Genomic DNA, 18,550 nt, shown 5'->3' on the forward strand with positions numbered 1-18,550 from the left:
CCCGCGCGTCAGCCACCGACCTTACCCACCGATGCCTCTCGCCACAAGTGGGATGATCTCATAAGGCATGTCGTCATGACAACAAGCCATGAGCACTGAGAGAGAGAGAGAGACCGAACCAGATCGGTATCTCGCAGCACCGTGCTGTCTGTGAGACAGTGCACCTTGTGCTTTTTGAATTGTTTTAGCAGTAAGTTCTGGTGTGTGAGTTACAGTTTGGATTTTACAGGTTTTTAAATGCAAAAAGACATTTTTAAATGATTTGATTAGGACGAAAGTTGTATAAATCAGTCTGGTCCTGTATGACTAAGTAATTGCTCCCTATATACCAACAGGTTGCCCCATCGTTTGGGGGCAACAGCTGGCATCAAGTTATTGTGGAAACTGACCATGTTTTTTTTTTTCCCTTTAACTTCACTGTGAAGGAAAAATGTTCTTCTTCATCCACACTGCAGTATTTTCAAACATGATGTGCATTTTTATGAAGGGTATGTCTCAACATCTCAGTAAGGTTTAAGTTTGGACTTTATCTAGGCCACAAGAAAAACATTTCTAAACGAGATAGCTTGCTATTGCGCTTTGGATGATTGTCCTGCTCAACAAAGTAAGTATGCCAAAGTTCGACAAATAGTCCGAGATTTTCATGCAGGATTTTGTGTTATGGAGCAAAATTTCTGGTTCCTTTAGTTACCTCAAACTTTTGCAATCAGCAAAATATCCCCAGATCATGACACTGCCACCATGTTTTATTGATGATTGATTGATTGATTGATTGATTGATTGATTGATTGATTGATTGATTGATTGATTGATGCATCACGAAAGTGTGGTGGCCAAATGGCTCCGCTGCCTAACAGTGTAGAAGTATGAGGTCATTGTTCTCCTTGTGCTCACTAATTGACCAGAACGAAACGCATCCTGAAAAATCAAACTCAATGGGACAAACCCCAGACGAAGCACTGAGGGAGATGAGAGTCGAGGGGATTTGCAAAGGAAAACAATGGCCAGGCTAATTTAACAAGTGATTTAACAAAAGGGCAGGGGATGTGAGGGCAAACTTTTATTTTTTCCCCAAACACAACCATGCTTGGTTTGGACTTCTTTCTTTTTTTCTTTGGTGTATAAAACTATCACTTGCACTCTAATTACTTGCATTGGTCCAGATATTAATTTGAAACATTTAAGTGTGACGATAAAAAGCAAAAACATAACAAATCTGAAAGAGGGAAAATGGTGCCTCACATCTCTCTCAACTTGGCTTTACATACCATTTTTGGACAGAAGACATTTAGAAAAGGATTCATGTGGGATCCAAGGAAGAGATGGGAGTGATATTACTTTACATTTCTGTGATCCTGGACACTGTAGGCAAATGGCTCTCACAAATGAATGCACACACACAACCATGGCAGATGGCGAAGCATCATGGGGGAGATTGGCACACACTCTCTCACACACTTCTTTCTGCTCTGTCTTAAACACACAGTCACACACACGTGCGCGTGCACGCATACACATGGAGGATCAGAGGCGCAGGATGGAGCGCAGCTTACTGCAAGCATGAGCTACACCGCCCTGGTTACATTTTTAGCAGAGGAAATAAAATATCTGAAGCTCCTCTCCTGACAAGAAAACACACCTGTCACTCAAATGCCGCAGCTCCCTGCCCTGAATTTAAATGAATCAGGAGACCTGGTTCCATCCACTAAATCTCCATCAGTCTTGTTTAATGCTGCAGACGGCATGCTGAAATTAGGGAAGGGGATGCGACATGCATTCAAATAGTGTTATCTGGGGAAATATTGACATATAGCAACAACATTCCTGAACAGCGGCTACGCGTTTTATAGCAGATCCAAAGTTGCACACAGAACTGCAGTGAGAAATTTCAAGGGTAAGCATGTGAAAGTGACCATCTTTAATTTGCTGTCTTATTTTTAGGGTCTAGCAAAAAAAGCAAAAAAATAAATAAATAAATAAAAATAAATCCTGGGATCATAAAGAGATTGTAAAGGATGACGGCTGCAGAGCAAGTAGATCTGAGAACAATCACAAGAACCTGCGCCCGTTCTTGTGATAGAAAATCCACAAACGAACCTCAAGTTTAAGAGCTGGGCAGCACAAGATTCCCATATTGTTCCCATATCCCGCGTTGCTACCAGGGCAGCCATGTGAGGTGCCTATAAAAGCTCGCTCTCACAAAGCACCGCCTATTTCCACACAGCTCCTCCTTGGAGTTGCAGTCTCCGAACCGAGCTCCCGCCTCACAGAGAGTCCTCCCCCGTGACTCGCCCGCTCAGCTCCTCCAGACTAGCGGCAGGAGCAATTAACAAACACCTGGTGGTGCTACGCATTTCCCACTTATTGTCTGCTTTCTTTATGCTAACTGTAAATAAAGGTCATTAGTTCCACAAAATCTTACAAAATAGTCACCTGAAAGAAAAGCAACACCAGAGCACGATGCTGCCCCCACCTCGGTTTCACTCCCCACTGTTAAGCCGAGATATACCTTAAAATGTATAATGCTGTGGATTTTTTTTTTCCAACCTTCAACTGACTGGTACCTTTAGAAGGTGAGATTACTTTGATCTACTGCCTGCAAACGTTGGCTTTCACGAAGGGATCCAATACCAAGAAAATCCTTCAAACACAGCTGAACCTATAACTGGTAACAGATGAGAACTGATGAAGACTAAATGCTGGAATTAAATCAAATTGTGTTTCAACAAGGAATTAGTTTAATGCTGTGCAAATTAATTCAACTAGGCTATTGACCCCTTTGTTTGTTTATTTTTACTGTTTTACTCTTTTATTCTCCTGGACAGATTTGTTTGTTTTTCAGTGTTGACTTTTAGGAGTGTCACATTAAAGGTGGAAGCAGTCTTAAAGGTGCAGTATGTAATTTTTACAAAATGTATGCTTTCTTTTTTTTTTTTTTTTTTCTTTTTTTTTCAAAGTGTCACCATTTTGTAACAGTGTGTAATGAGGCAGATAGTCTGTGAAAAGATCGATCTGCTTCTCCTCCTCCTTGAGCTACTGTTGCCATCTGAAAAAAAATGCACCGCTCCCAGTCAAAAACAACCAATCAGAGCCACGAGGAGGGTCTTAGCGCTGTCAATCAATGTCATGTACTCACTGCTGAATCTGCTAATGGCAGAGAAACAACTTACCGTTACAGGAAAACCATTTATCCGCCATCATGAATTCATGACAGGCTGTGCTAGATGCAGCGCAGCAGAGAGCGAAAAATGGGGGTTGCAGAGCGCCAGACAGAGGGAGACTGACAGAGCTAAGACTCGCCTCCTGACTTTGATTGGTTGTTTCCAGATAGCACTGGGAACCCTGGGAGAAGGCAGAGGAGCTCAATCGTTCTGTCTCATACTATGCTGTCACCACATAATGACAGTTTCAACAAATATGTAAAAAAAAAAAAAAAAAAAAAATGTCTTTTATAAAAGTTACGTACTGCAGCTTACTAACCAGGGTCTCTTTTTTCTTAAGTCTTAAAAACCTAGAATTTTAACTTGCGTGTGTGCACTTTTTTGAGATCCTCCTGGTAGTGAAACAAGAAAGCTCCTCACCAACCACTGAGAGTTTCATCCCAAGTCTAGCTACCTGGAGGCTGGATAGACTGTGCATCAAAGGCACCATCTAAGATGAAACAAGGAAGATTCAAGAGTACATCAGGAAGATGGCCCCCAGCAATGACCTACTAAATGAATGCTTTAGGCAGCAGAAACTTGGCGTGGAACAGGAAGATCCATCTCAGAAGCACAAAACTCAGCATATTGCGCCAGTGGAGGATTGAGGAAGAAGCATTAGATACTGAAAAAATCCCTACAGAGCTGGACCGAAGGACAAAAGACTGGCACCAATTGGTAAGGGCCATTTTTATTCCAAATTAGACAAGCCCAGGGATGCATCTGAAACAAAAATGTTACTTAGTTCAGTTTTGCATTTAAGGCCTTGGAAAGACCAGCAAACACAAGACAGCTCAACTAAACGCAGAGAAAGAAATAGCTAATTTCTTCCACAATAACCTGGGATTCTATCTTGTGAAACTCCCAGATCCAGATGATCAGGATGGTCAACAAGAAGCTAATAGCTATAAACAAAGCAGTCTCAAGAGGAAGAGATTTAGAAGTGCCAATATACACACAGTTTAGGAAATAATAAGAGATCACAGACCATTGTACAGGTGTCCAAAGGAGAAGAAAAACCAAGTGAAACTCCCCCTCCCCCCCACCCTTTGTAGTACTTCCTCCCACTGGAGTTTTAATTTACATTTTTGCAAGATCTACATTTGTACATTTTGTCTTCCCTTTTGATGTGCCTGCAGGTACTTGACTGTGGGTTTTCTCAATGACTCCACTGAGACTAAGAGATGATTCCTTTTAAGCTCTATTACATAATGTTCAAAACACAGCATGTTTTCCTAGTTTTAATGGAAAAGCAACATAGAAAGAAAATTCATCCTACTCCGAACGTTGGGGAAAGTAAAATTAAAAACAGTATCTGACTGCATCTCTCTCTCTCTCTCTCTCTCTCTCTCTCTCTCTCTCTCTCTCTCGCTGGTTGTCTTTTAGAGGATATGAGTTTTGCTCGAGGCAAGGGTTTAATTAATTGATCACCTACAGCTAACAGGGAGAATTATCTTAAAATCTGCAACAACATCCTTGCTGTGCAACACTCCATCTAATCCCAGCATTAAGAGAAAATGCTTACACAGCTGCTGAACATCAATGAAATTGCAAACCGGCATTATATATATATATATATATATATATATATATATATATATATATATATATATATATATATATATATACACATACATTTTTTTTCCCAAATTAGATGTACTTCAGTATTTGTTCATTACATTTATATCTCCAAAACTAAGGCAACACATGCATTCAGGATGATGAACAAAGCGGGAGGCGGAGAAGGACAAGTGATTAACCAAACTAACTTTCTCTTTGACCTCAATCGCTGCAGGACAGAGCAAATCTGCTGTAGCCCAACAATGGCGCAGCAAATGCACACCCACATATAAAGGGGATCCAAGGTCAGAGCGAGACCGACACAGCTACAAAGAGGCATCTCGTAATGGATGGAGCAGGGCTTGGACGAGGCAGCAACAGATGGGCCGAGTCCCGCTAAGCAGAAAATGCATTACCGAGCGGAATGAAAGTACATATAGAGCAGATTATTCAAGGGTTTTGCAGTTGATGACAACAGCAAGGAGGCATTGTTAATAGAATGAGGAGTTAGTGCATGTACAATTGATCAAATTAAATTAAATTAAATGATTTAATGATTTATAAATAGGCATGAGCTATAGTTACCGGTGTCTGGGTGTATGAAGGTTTTAAAATGTTCTGATTACGAAAACCCCAAAACACCGGGCTTTATATTTTAATGTTCTGTTCTGCAGATACACCCGCACAACGGTCTCTGCTCAAAGCACTACAGCATTGTATCTCATGGACATGAACATTTTCAGATTAGGTTGTCCTAAATCACATATGTCAGAGTCAAGGCCCGCGGGCCACATCCGGCCCGCGAGAAGTTTTTTTGCGGCCCCTGGGATGATCTTGATTTATTATTAGAACCTGCCCGCAGACCGCAGCAAGCCGGCACAACGTCTGAAAAAAAATATCTTCCTTATTTGAACTGTAAGTAGTTCTTTAAATGTTCTGTGAGATGATGTACTTACCCATGTATCCATAACAACCGGAACTTTCAATATCCACCAAGTTATTGCCGAAATATACCGTCTATTAAACGAGTGCCCCCCGGATTAATTACATTCTCTGCAGCTGCAGCTGCGAAGTTACCGTATTAACCCGATACTTGCTGGAAAGTGCAACGTCTCCCCTTTCAGAAACCGTTGGAATTTTTCCACTTAGCGCTACGTGTGGCGGAATTACGGTACTGCAAATTTAGATGTGTCGCCAGCGACACATCTAAATTTGCAGTACCGTAATTCGCCGGCGACACATCTAAATGCCTTGACTCTGACATATGTGGATTAATAGATTTTTGCACTTTATTTTATTGTATTTCAATCCAATTATATTTTAAAAATATTTCAGTTGTGTCTGTTGAAAATTAAAGATTACTGACAGAGCCATAAGAAAATATTGCTTTATTTATCTGATCATATTGGAATATATTTGTTAGGTTTTCAGTAGGTTCAATTAGGTTCACTAGACTATATGCGTCATTTAAAAAAATTTCAATGAACATTCGATCAGTCCGGCCCTCGGCTTGTAGCTAAATTTTTTATTTGGCCCTCCGTCCATTTGACTTTGACACCCCTGTCCTAAATCAAATAAAAAATAAATAAATCAGCTAAATTTAACAGGTCCATCCAGTTACCTTTTAGCTCTTCTCCGCTCAAAGAAATTGTTCACTATTCTACAAACTCACTGCAATCTAATATCTGGAATGTATTTCTGAAAATAAGCTCATATCAAAATATCTGCAACCTAGCTTTAGACAGAACATTGTGCTAACGTCTATTTGAAACCTTTGTCCGCCTGACCACCAGGGGCGCCCCAGGAAGTGGCGCCCCAGGAAGTGGGGACATGACCACCCCAGAGAAGATCATGGCGTCCCTTCATAAATAACGCTAAGTTCATACAAACCACGCTCATCTTCTTTGTTTTAAGACATAAATACAACTCTTTATGTACCAGCCTAACATTTCCACTGCCGTCGTGTGACCACCACTATGAAAATGTTCCACTGTTGATCTGTTATTGATGTATATTTCATAACGTACCTGCCTACTGTAGCTCGCTCTGGGTCTCTGCAGACCCAGCTTGCTGTGCATGCTGTCGGGGACAATAACACTCCCAGTTAAAGGGGGTGCTAAACATCCAACAACTGAAGAAAACGACGAGTCACATCGTAACTAAAAATGTTTTTATAGTGCAGATCATTAATCTCTCGGGACCAACAAGAAAATAGTTGGGTAATATTGAGGTAAATCGCTTAATTCTTTCCTTGCTGTCATTTTCTTCTTCTCTTCTCATTAGACACTGCATAAACCAGCGCAATGTCGCCCTCTAGCAGGCTGTACAGAAAACTGCACATCTCTGAGTGGAAGGTGGTTGCTTTGGTAATCTAAAAATAGTATGAACATTGAGTGTGCTTGTCCACACAGACGCAGAGGGGTATGTCAACCTCTTATGAATCGCGTATGCATAAAGCAGCCGACTGCCAGGTTGTTAACCAAGGAGATGGTTCTACTAATTATTCACCTAATTGTGTAACAATCTATTTAATGAACCCTATAAAATTTATCAAATTAACTATGGATAAACTAATTTTTTTTACTGCTTAATGTGTTGCTTTGACAACAATAGAAATAACTGCCTTCATGCTTTAAATTAAAGCATTTAGATCATGTTCTACATCTTACCTCAGTCTTTATGTGTAAATACCGAGATTCAAGGTTATCTCTCATTGTGAGATCCTCACGCTGTCTCAGGCATACCATATTTCTGTTATATCCGGCCATGGTGTTAAGTGGTACATAGTATGCACATCACATATCATGACCTTTAGGTGGTATGACTATATCTACTATTAATCTTGCCTACATTCCTAATTTATTAGCGGCAGTAAATTAGGAATCGAGCCAGAATTTTCTCCCAAGGGAGTTGACTCACAATTTCAGAAAATACATTTCTTAGAGCAAACCGGTGACAAAATCCAAGACCTATTTTAACAGTTCCAAGAAATCTCTGTGACTTGACATGTCCCAAGTGGGATTTAGGAATGGGGTTTATACGTGTCGCGTAGCTGGCTGAAAACCTCGCAGCTTCAATCTGCCTCTTATGCAACAACAGCAGCAACTAAAAAAAAAAAAAATCCCACGTGCATCTTAGCCTGACAGGTGAAAGTTTGTAATCTGACAACGGTGAACGAACAAGACGCATTTGCGTTCGCATACAAACATCAACACAATGTTTAGTCAACTGAAACGAGACTACAGAGCTCCCGAGCACCGGAACGTTTAATGCAGTTTCTCTCTAAGCAACCTCTCACTCTGCTTCCTCCTCCTCAGACGCAGCCGATCATCTGTGCAGCGGCTCATTACGCAGGCTGATGCTTGAATCCTTGTTAACTCCCTGTCCAATTAGCATTGCCGAGACTGGCACAGACAACTTATCCTAGCCGGAGAACGCTGTACATACATACTGATGTCCACTTAATTATGCACTTTCGTGTACATTTTCTAATAGTTAAACAGTTCTGCCGTGCGAAAATGAGGAATCCGTACAATTGTCCAGTTAGGTGACAGGAATAATTTAACTTAGTTGATAGGACTGCTTGTTTAATTAATGCAAAGTTTAAAAAAACAAAAACAAAAAAAAAGAACAACGATATATTTTGAAGACCAGACACACCACACACCTAAGAAACACGCAGTGCCAGTTAAGACGAGGCAGCCAATTAGAGAGCTTCTCATGAAGCTGAACTAAGGGATTCTGACAACAGACAGCACCTTCATCCTCCTGGATGTCATTGTTATAAATTTGACTGTCTCTCCATATCAGCTTGGCCTCATTAACAATACATGGCACCCAGCCTTAACTCTCTTCCCCCAGAATAGCTTCCTTCTTAAATAAATCTCCCAGGCATGAGTCGGTGTGAGGTTTCCATGGCAGGTTCATTGTATTTACATCACAATTGAAAAATAAAAGCAAAGCTGAATTTATCTTTGTTGCTATTTTGATTGTTCCACACATCAAAATAGCTTGAGTAAAAGTACGAGATAGACACCATATACATTTTTGCTCATCTTTGTTTAGTTTTTAAGTCATTTTCCCCCCAGAGTTCAGATCAGGCCTGAAAAAAGAAATCAGATTCAACTCAAGCCAAGGCAGGAGACATTGTGTCCAGCTCAATCAAGCCCGACTAATTAAATGTAATAAGAGGCCCAAGTCCAAAGTACCGTAAGTCGTTGCCAGTTTACTAACAAACCTCTGACTGCACTATGGTGGCCTAGCAGTGTCCCAATTTTAGCTTTTGTTTTTACAACATCTTCCAGCTCCATTTTGTGTCACTCCTTGTAACTGCAGGGTGAATAAAGTGCAAATCTTCTGGGAAGTGTGCAGGGCGAGGCCAACTGCGCATTACTTGTGCAGTGCACTGCGATTAAACTCCTGCACCTTACTTGCTTTTTTCAATAGGGGAGATATCTGCTGCTCTATTTAGACTGCAATAAGTAGATTAACGCAACTTTATATTGTACATTCTGATCCGTTTCATTTTCTCCGTCGTACGTATTGTGGGTGTATTCAAAAAGCATCACAGAAGCCTAAGCCTGACCCTGCCCCAACCATGAAAGCATATAATCTGGGCCCGACGTGGCCCGAACTCGGGGTTCAGGCGTTACTGTTACTGCATAACATGCTGCCACCGCAGTCACCCTGACACTTTCTTTGGCATCTCGTTTCAAAGGCTTTAGCTGCAGTTTAATCCATCGCTTGTTGCATGTGAAAAATTCTATGTGGTGTTTTGTAACTTTCTTTCAGGTGGATTCATTTTACTTTGAAACCTGGTACTGGTGTCCTTTATGCAACAGTAATTTAATAGAAAAGCTGGTGAAGAGAGGAGGAAGAGACGGCAAATGGCCCGAGAACAGGAGCTGTGTCGAGGACCGAAGCCTGGTGCGTCACATGGTGCGTCTGCTCTACCGACTGAGCCGCACAGCGTGCCGGATTCGTTTTAGAATTGGTTTATAAATTGAAAATTACTTCAGAATCAGATGCTAATTAAAATTTCCTTGCACAACATTGTTCTGTCGTCTCTCGCCTTCAGCTTTCTATTCCAAGTTTTCTTGTCCACTGCAGCCTTGAACCATTTATTCTTATGTAGAGATCCCTTCGAGAGAGCATCCTTATTCGTTTCCTGGAGGCATATTATTGTGTTTGCCTAGAAGCCCTCGCTCTCTTTCTCTCTCTCTCTCTCTCTTTCTCTCTCTCTCTCTCTCGCCCTTTCCCTCCTGTGTATTTGTGCTACTATGGTATCACCTGTCTGCCATGATCACATGATAGGCTGTCCACCGAGAGCTCATTAGCTCCACAACCTCAAGGACTGTTCTGCAACAACACAGAGATAGTTTATGAAGAAATTAAAATACGCCGCACACTCGGTTGTGTTGCTAGTTAAGGGTAAAACCGAAGTTGTAAAGCTGGTAAAAATGTAAAGTTTCTCAACATTTCACTACCATCAGGGTATAGGAAAAAATGTTGACTCTCAACATTCTTTTTAAAGACCATAAATAGACAGATTTGTGGTCCATAATCTTTAGTAAATGTAACTTAGTCAATTTAAATTGACTAATTAAAAATACAAAAATTAAACAGAACAACAACAGTGCATCAATTTTAAAATGATATATATTTTTTTATTTTTAAAAAGGTGAAAAACATGTTTTTCTTTTGGGTATTAAAAAATAGACACAACTTACAAACAAGACTGACTCAGAGATTTTTATATATATATATTTTTTTTGAAAGTATGCACGCTGGTGAGCAGACCCCATTTAAGGACTACACACGCGACCAGCCTTAGCGGTTCCTCCATCACTAACCAGCCACTGCATGACTTCCTGATGGAGATGAGATTTGTGACGGCAAATGAATTTCTCCTTGAGGGACGATAAAGTTGTGAATAGAATTGAAAACGGGACTAATGGGCCAGAAAAAGTGCATTTGTCCTCCGTCTCAAAGCCAAAATCAGATGGGGAGTGCGACGAGGTAAGTGAAGAGATGAAATGCATGTCAAGGGTAGCAGACTTGCACCCGGACGCTTCCCACGAATGACTGGCCATTACTCTCGCCTCCGTCAAATACTTCATCCAAACTGGCATCCCCCCTCCTCCCCCAACCCCCCACAGTGTGGTGAGGACAAAGTGATCATGAAATGCCACAAACAGATGTGAGGCTATCCGCACACACTTCAACTCACTTATCACAGTCCATGAAGAGCTGCCGCCGACTCTGAGAGGAGTTTAATCTTCTTGCTTTGAAGTTTTCTCTCCGTGAGCCGCGATGATATAATGGAGCCATAAGTTTCCTTGAAGTAATCCCTGTTCCATTCTGTAAGGTAACACTCCAGAAGCAAGGCTGTTTTCACTGACGCATCGGGACTGTCGGCCGTCGTTTAGAGACGTATCGAAAGCTTTTCAGAGATGAACAATCCAATCCAGGTTTGACTTGTCCATATACAGTACTGCAGTTTTTGGGGTCCCAGTCAGTGGTGCAATCTATTTGCATATAACCAGTTAAGACCAGTAGAGATCTATATCAAGCCCCACAAACACATATGACGTCCGTCCATCCATCCATCCATCCATCCATCTATCCATTTTCTATACACCCTTGTCCCTTAGTGGGGTCGGGAGGGTTGTTGGTGCCTATTTTCCGGCGAGAGGCAGGGTTCACCCTGGACAGGTCGCCAGTCTGTCGCAGACGTCCAGGTTGTTTTATACTGTTTTCAACTTTTGAATGTAAGGGGTCGTAGACGATATCATCGTTGATCCTTGCAAGGCTGCTGGGGAGTTGGTGCCTATGGCCAGCAGTCAACAGATGAAACGCCCTGCACAGGTGGCAGGTTTGCCTCCACGAAGAGTTAAAGGTGACAGCGAGAAAACAGCAGAGAAGACATCCATCCCAGCAGCTCGCTGCGTCGGACTCGGTTTATCGGACATTAGCGAAACATTATTAAGCGTTCAATAACAAGCTAAAGAGTCAAGAGTGTTTGAACGGAGTTGAGGGTGAGAGGATGCATTGAGGTGAGTAATGGGCACAGAGGTAGGGCTAATTTGCATATTTATAGGACTCTGCATATAAAATGGGGCCAAATTGTGGAGCTCTTCTAAAGCAGCACCGTCATTTAGCCTTACACACTTGCAGTTTTTGATTAAAATATTCTCATGCGTCTTACTTTTACAAATATTTTCAGAACTTTAATTAAAGCTGCTGCAAGTGACTGACGAATATTTGAATGCAGAGCGAATGTTAAATTTTATTTAGAGAGACCGGGGGTTCACTATTATTGATCGTTAAGTTTCAAGCTCACTCCCGGTACAACACAGCATAAATGCGTACGTCTGGAATCCTGTCGTGTTCCTTCCTATAGGCAACGCAATAAAAATTGCATAAATGATTTGGAAATAATTGATGTGTGCCATACAGTGACAATTTTGCTGAAAGCTTTACTGTCCACATGGCGTCGTTCCATGAAATAAAGAAAGCCAGGCGAAGTCATATAATTTTATGTTCTGCAAAATCTGAAAGTTGCCAACTTTGGCCTCCTTCCAATGCAAATGGTTTTTGCCCGAACCTCACACTTTGCATGCAGCGAGAAGAGGGCTGAATATACACCTGAGGATATCTGAGGCGCTTTAAGCAGGATGGATATATTCCACCAGTTCTCCATTTATTGGCAGCTAACTGCACCCTTCGAAGCTGACGGTGCTCTCTCTTTTTCCAGGTTCTGATTAGTCGGTTCGCCTTCTGCTTTTTCAGCCCTTTTTGTCCGTCAGTCCCACTCAGCTAATGACCCTCGTCAGTCAGAGATGTAACAGTCAAGCAACGTCAATAGATGCCTCCACCCGTGATTAGGTAATGAACTCGGCGCATCCACGTTTTGGCCCGGCTTTGCTGCAAACAGGGGGTGGGGGGAGCTCAGGACGTGGGGCTCTGGCGTGCTGGCGAGGGCTCCACAATAGTCACTTGTGTGTGGAACAGGATGGGGAAGAATGAGCTAGCTGTTGGGAGGCGAGAGTGAGGGTTGACCAGAGGACAGCAGAGGAAAGCGTCAACACTAGCTTCCTTTTTAGCATGAGACGGGAGATGAGGAAAGGGGTGGGGCAAGAAAAGCAGGATAACAATGTCCTCAGATGTGGCAGAGATGATGAAAGGAGAGGAAAATGGCTGAAGACAAGAGGTGGAGAATAGAGGCAGAGGAGGAGGAGGAGGAGGAGGAGAGGTAGCGGAGCGGCGTGCATTATTCATCCGTGCTGACACATCAGAATTTGTGATTCATCGGGAGAAGGGCAACAGTCAAGTCACAACCTATCTCTTAGCCTTCACTCATATATGCACACACGGAGATGTGATGAGCACACGTGTAATTGCGAATGGCCTTGCGGTGGAAGGAAAAGGTAATAATTGCGGGTCTGGAGCGGCAGAGTGATCCTTTGGAGTGAACAGACTGAGGCTCAGCTACATATTTGCATAAGCAGGCACTGGAACAGGTTTCGACACATATAGAGGGACGTCCAACATGTGTTTAAATACAAATGACTTATCTGCTTATTTGCAATTAGCATTGTGCAGCCTGTGCTACCTCATGTTATGATTTTTTTGTAGTATGAGCCTTTATGTTTCATGTCGTTCCAAGCAGTCGCATCTATGTGGAGTGAAAACATCCATTTTGTTGATTGCAAGGCTTAATCTCGATGTAAATGATTATTACAATGGCTTTCTCATATCCTACATGCACGGTACTCCTACTGCATTTCAGCCATTTTTTATTTTATTTTAATCATCTTTGTGTTATCCCTTTTTTAATCTTTGCTTACATTTAAATCGGTGACTTCAATGTGTAAGTTCCCGATAATAATCTGTTTCACCCCAGCCTTTATCCGGGTTTATCCTAATCATCACCTAGCCTTTTTTGTTCCTCAGCTTAGCAATATGCGTGTTGTTGTACGCATGTCTTTTTAGAAAAATAATTTTTCAGCCTAATTGTATAGGTGTAAATCGACACTGAGGTTACTGTGGGAATGGGAAAGACAAGAAAAGGTGCCATTTAAGAAGGTCTATTAATATAAATCATCAAATTTGTCCACATCTTCAGTCAGAGTAGGGACTAAAAACTTTAAAACTGAAGAGCTACAAATAAGGTTGGACCCCAAACTTGCACAGTGGGGATGGACATCGAAAAATCTCATAAAGTGAGAATTGCAGCATAAAGTGAATCTGTTCACTTTTGATACATTTAGTTTATGCATCCTGGCCTTTTTATGTTGCTCTTTTGCATGCATTGACTAGAAACATTTTTAATCCAACCCATTGCTATCAAGTAGTCTATATAAATGAAGATATTTAATTGTTATGGGTAGCAGTGAAATAAACATGCTCAGTAGTAGTCTGCATGCAGTTTGCAACAGTATATGTGTCTTGTTTCAGTTGCATCTGCATATTAATTAGTCTTGCAGCTCTCAAGGTTCTAATATTGTTTAAAATAATTAGTTGCATAGACAGAAACACCCTATCAGACTGCTATTAAGACACACAGTACACAAATAACCACAAAATAAAAATTTCGTATCAGTAATCCAATGGCTAATCGCCATTTTTTAATTCTGTGTTCTTCATGAGGTGAAAAATGCATGTCCGATCTTCCTGGACGTGAATAATTATGTGTCAAATGCTATGAAGTCTCCTCAGCAGAAACCAGTCCTAAATGTTTTACAGCCAAGTTGCTGCACATCATCTTAGCACTCATGTATGTAATTGGGTGCAAATTACAAATTTTGTCGCCAGAACCTTGTAAAACAGGAAATGGATATTGGGGTTTAAAATACTTAAAACGCATTAAAAGTGAGCCTATTGTCCACCTCTCCTCCAGATAACGTGCCTCGAGAGACTGTGTGGCGATGCAAAGCTTTAACTGAAGCTTAAAATCTCACACTGTATAAGACGAATATCTCCCTCATCGCTCCTCTGCTTTCCTGTTCAAGCTTTGAAACTGAAGGTTTTGTCATTTAGCAGTTCAAATAAAAATGTCTAACAGAGACTACAACATGCGTGACTCAGCTGTTGTTGTCAACGTACACTGAGGTGTTAAATAGTCACACGGTCACTTCCCCTCCAGATAAACTTGGACAGATCATTGTTGCCCCTCCCCCAGTTGTTGCTGTGCACTGCCGGACAGATGGCTGCTGTTTTCACTGGCTTACATACTTACGGTAAAATAATAAACAAATAAATAAAAGACTGTCATTGGACAAGGCCGTTTTAATACAGTTAGCAAGCTATGGGTGATTGTTGAGCAGTCAGAATCAAATTAGCCAACTAATATTGACTTTTTTATACAATGTTACTCTGCAGAATAGGGGTTAAAAAGATAATATACTATTTCATTGGGTCTGAAGATTTTATAGAGATCTACTTTAATTGGAATTTTTTTTAAAAAGGGAAATGATTAATTGTTGTGGTTTGCAGTACCATATAAAATATGTTGAAGCTGCAGTATTTTATTCAAGGCTGTTGTATTTATGGGAATCTCATACAGGCGCCTGACTGGACAACTACGAGGAATAATTTTTTTTTTTCAAACCTTCAAACGAAATTGAGAATAAAAATTACTGCACCGATGTCTTCACCAAAAACCACAAACGGCTGTTGAGCCGATGTTGCCCGAGCATGCTACGGTTTCTGAATGCTGGATGGCTGCGGATTATTTTTCCAGCGAGCCTCGCATCAACAAGACAGGAAGCAGAGAGGAGCCAAAACATTGCTGCTTGGCTGAATTTGAAAAGGTCAATTAATATCAACGCTCTATAGACAACAACAAACTGTCTGTCTGCTTGTAATACAGGTGGCTATGCGCTCGCGGTATCAGAGCTGATGCTCTCCTTCCTGCCGGCTGACTGGTGCAAAGCAAACCCCCTGACTGAGAGCGTCCAAGGTATTCTGACGAAACCCCGAAGACGGAAGGAACGGGTCACACGAGAGGAGAGACGCAGAGCGTGAAGCAGTTAGTGGAAGACTGGAAATGAATCTTCAATGAAGCCTTCGACGTGAAACCCGAGGTGCTTTACTGTACAGATGGGACAGAAAACCACTGAAGCCACAGGGTGGCATGTTTTTTTTTTGTTTTTTTTTATGTGCATACCATCGCAAATCATGCCATCATTTCATAAGGTTCTGCACCTGACAGCTTCAAGATGGAATCCATGTGGCACCAAGCATGTCCAGACTCCTGGACGTAAATATTTAATCCGTCTCCAAATGACAGCCTTTCATTCTGCTTCACTGTGACTTCTCCCTTTCAGAATTATGTAAGCCTGAAGATCTGTGCCTTTCTCTCTGACATCACAGCATCTTGTGCGTCCTTTTTTGTTGGCAAGAGTGAAGGTAGAAGACAAAGTAAAAATCAGCAGGAGATATTGTCCTTAAGACAGGCATCCATGCGTAAAAATGGCTGATTAAAATAATTAGTGATGTGGAAATGGTCTGGAAGAATAACCAGCAAACTTCTTTCTTTTTCTGAGGAAAAAGAAAGAAGAAGAAGAAACGGTCCATTTGTGTGCGAGGAGGAAGACCTCCCTCGGATTCACCACCACAGTGCAATTTTCCACTTTACAGAAAGCCACACAAGCGGAAGCAACAAAAAAACCCTAACCACGCATTAAGAGTTTATACGATTAAACTCCTCCAAAACAAACAGCAGCCCTCGGAAGAATATGTCAGCTCCAATAGATGTGTCATTAAATTACATTTTGCCTTGCACGCTTAAGTGGCTCTGTTAAAAACAAATCCTTCAAAGTGCAATTCCAAACACTAATAAGGAGGTCTCAGAGACAGTACTAGTGGCTATGTATGGAAATGGGTTTAGTTCAAGCATTGCTACAGAGCAGCAGATGCGGCAGCCGCTCTATTGTCTTTCCAAATAAGTCCATCCGCTTCGCCACCTGGTGCCTTCCACACCTAAAGTCCTTCTAATATTAGTTTAATGGCCCATATGCATTCATAATGTGTCTATGATTGCCTCGTGAGAAGAGCACAAAATCACATTATCATAATGGGATTTTTAGTTTGCAGTCAAATATGAATAAAACATAGCAGGATTTCCAGACTTCTTTTTTTAAATGAATATTCAAGCTGTTATACTGGGTATTTTTCTCCTCTTTCTTTCCCCACCCACCCCATTTTCTTCTGCTAAATAACCCCCCCATTATACAGCTGTTAATGAGGCATAAAAGCTAAACTAATTGTCACTCTCCTTTCTTTCAATAGTGCCATCAAAAAAAAAGAAAAAAAAGAAAGCCACTTTAAATGAGAGAGGATGTGGAACAAAGGCTCTGCCAGTCTGCACTGGTCCCTTCACGCTGCTGCCCAGCCAACAATGAGAAGAAGGTGACAGGGGAACACACTCAGACGCGTTTGCCAGTCAGACCCTAATCTTTAATTCAGACTGAGATCAGGGTTTGGAAAGTGGGCTGGAGGGGGGTGGAGAAAAACCACAAAGGACATAGACTGTCAATTTGGAATAAAACAATTTCAGAAAACGCTTCCTTTCTTTAGTTTCTACTCGACAAGTCAGAATAACCAGGCTGGCTGGGTGGGGTGTGCGCCGCTGCCCCGTGTATTAACAGTAAAAAAAACATAAAAAAATACACACACAATGCAGAGTGCCGCTCACCTTGGTCAGGAAGTGCTCCGTTTCTTGACAGTTTGCTAAATTCATGTGGGGATGTTGGCAGCAGGAAGCCTCCTTGGAAACAGCGAGGATGACTGTAATCCAGTGGCAGCAGCGGAGCTCCGCTCAGAAGAAGGTCTGCCTTTGTGGAGGAGGCTGCATGCTCACATCGCCGGTGTCTTTCCTCCCTCCTGGCTGTGCGATGTGATCGGGCTTCTCCGGAGCGCAGCGGGTCACGGGGCTGCCGCTCTCAACCTGTCTGTCGGGGGAGCATTGCTGATCGGGGGGAAGAGAGGGGCCTCAAATAGCTACTGCTGGTTCGATGCTCTGCTCCCTGCTTTCTTGCTTAATGCCCTCTCTCTCTTTCAGTCTCTCCCTCTCTCTCTCTCCTCCCCCTCCCTGCTCCTCCTATCTCTTACCGGAGCTCTCGCCTCCTCCTCCTCCTCCCCCCCCCAACACATGACGTGATGCAGCCAGCATCTCCAATAGCAACCGTATCCCCCATCACCCCTATCACCCCCATTATCAGCTCGCATCCACTCCACCCCTCAGCAGCCCCCCCCCCCCCCCGCGGCTGTCCCCGAATCGCTGACTGGCGCATGGAGGTGGATGCTGAGGCACCTTGCTACTGTGTATCGGTGTGTCGAGCCCCCACTGTGTTCCCGACGGGCCAAACTGAAGATAAGCACCTTCCAACTTCGCAGATTGCCATAATGCTTCGTCTAATTATATCTGCTGGCAACAATAGAGAACCAGAGTGTCCAGCATTAACTCCCACAGAGCAGACGTACAGTATGACCGGACTTTTCATTCCTCTTGGTCAGGAATTTTGCTGTATATCACTGGAAGACGGCAGCACGATAATAATAATAATAATAATAATAATAATAATAATAATAATAATAATAATAATAATGAGCCTATTTTACCACTATACCTCCGTTTGTGAAATAGATATCAGCAGCTTATTTCAATAATGCTTTTAGCTTCTCCTTTTATACCACGCACAGTGCTGTATTGCAAGCATTTATGTCTCTTAAACTCCAAGACTATGTTTTAAACCCAATGAAAATCCACAATTAAGATCCTCAAG

At 42.0% G+C, this 18,550-nt stretch overlaps 1 protein-coding gene across 1 annotated transcript in view; it reads right to left on the bottom strand.

The window, feature by feature from the left end:
* Positions 1-17,970, bottom strand: part of LOC106918628 (receptor-type tyrosine-protein phosphatase S-like) — a 92,401-nt gene extending 74,431 nt beyond the window's left edge. The window contains exon 1 of the mRNA XM_088014929.1: positions 17,461-17,970. The gene's annotated coding sequence lies outside the window, so the exon portion shown is untranslated. The remainder of the gene's footprint in view (positions 1-17,460) is intronic.
* Positions 17,971-18,550: the final 580 nt, after the last annotated feature.

The sequence above is a fragment of the Poecilia mexicana genome, unplaced genomic scaffold, assembly GCF_051168715.1.
Source record: "Poecilia mexicana isolate PSO_F unplaced genomic scaffold, ASM5116871v1 scaffold_17, whole genome shotgun sequence".
NCBI lineage: Eukaryota > Metazoa > Chordata > Actinopteri > Cyprinodontiformes > Poeciliidae > Poecilia > Poecilia mexicana.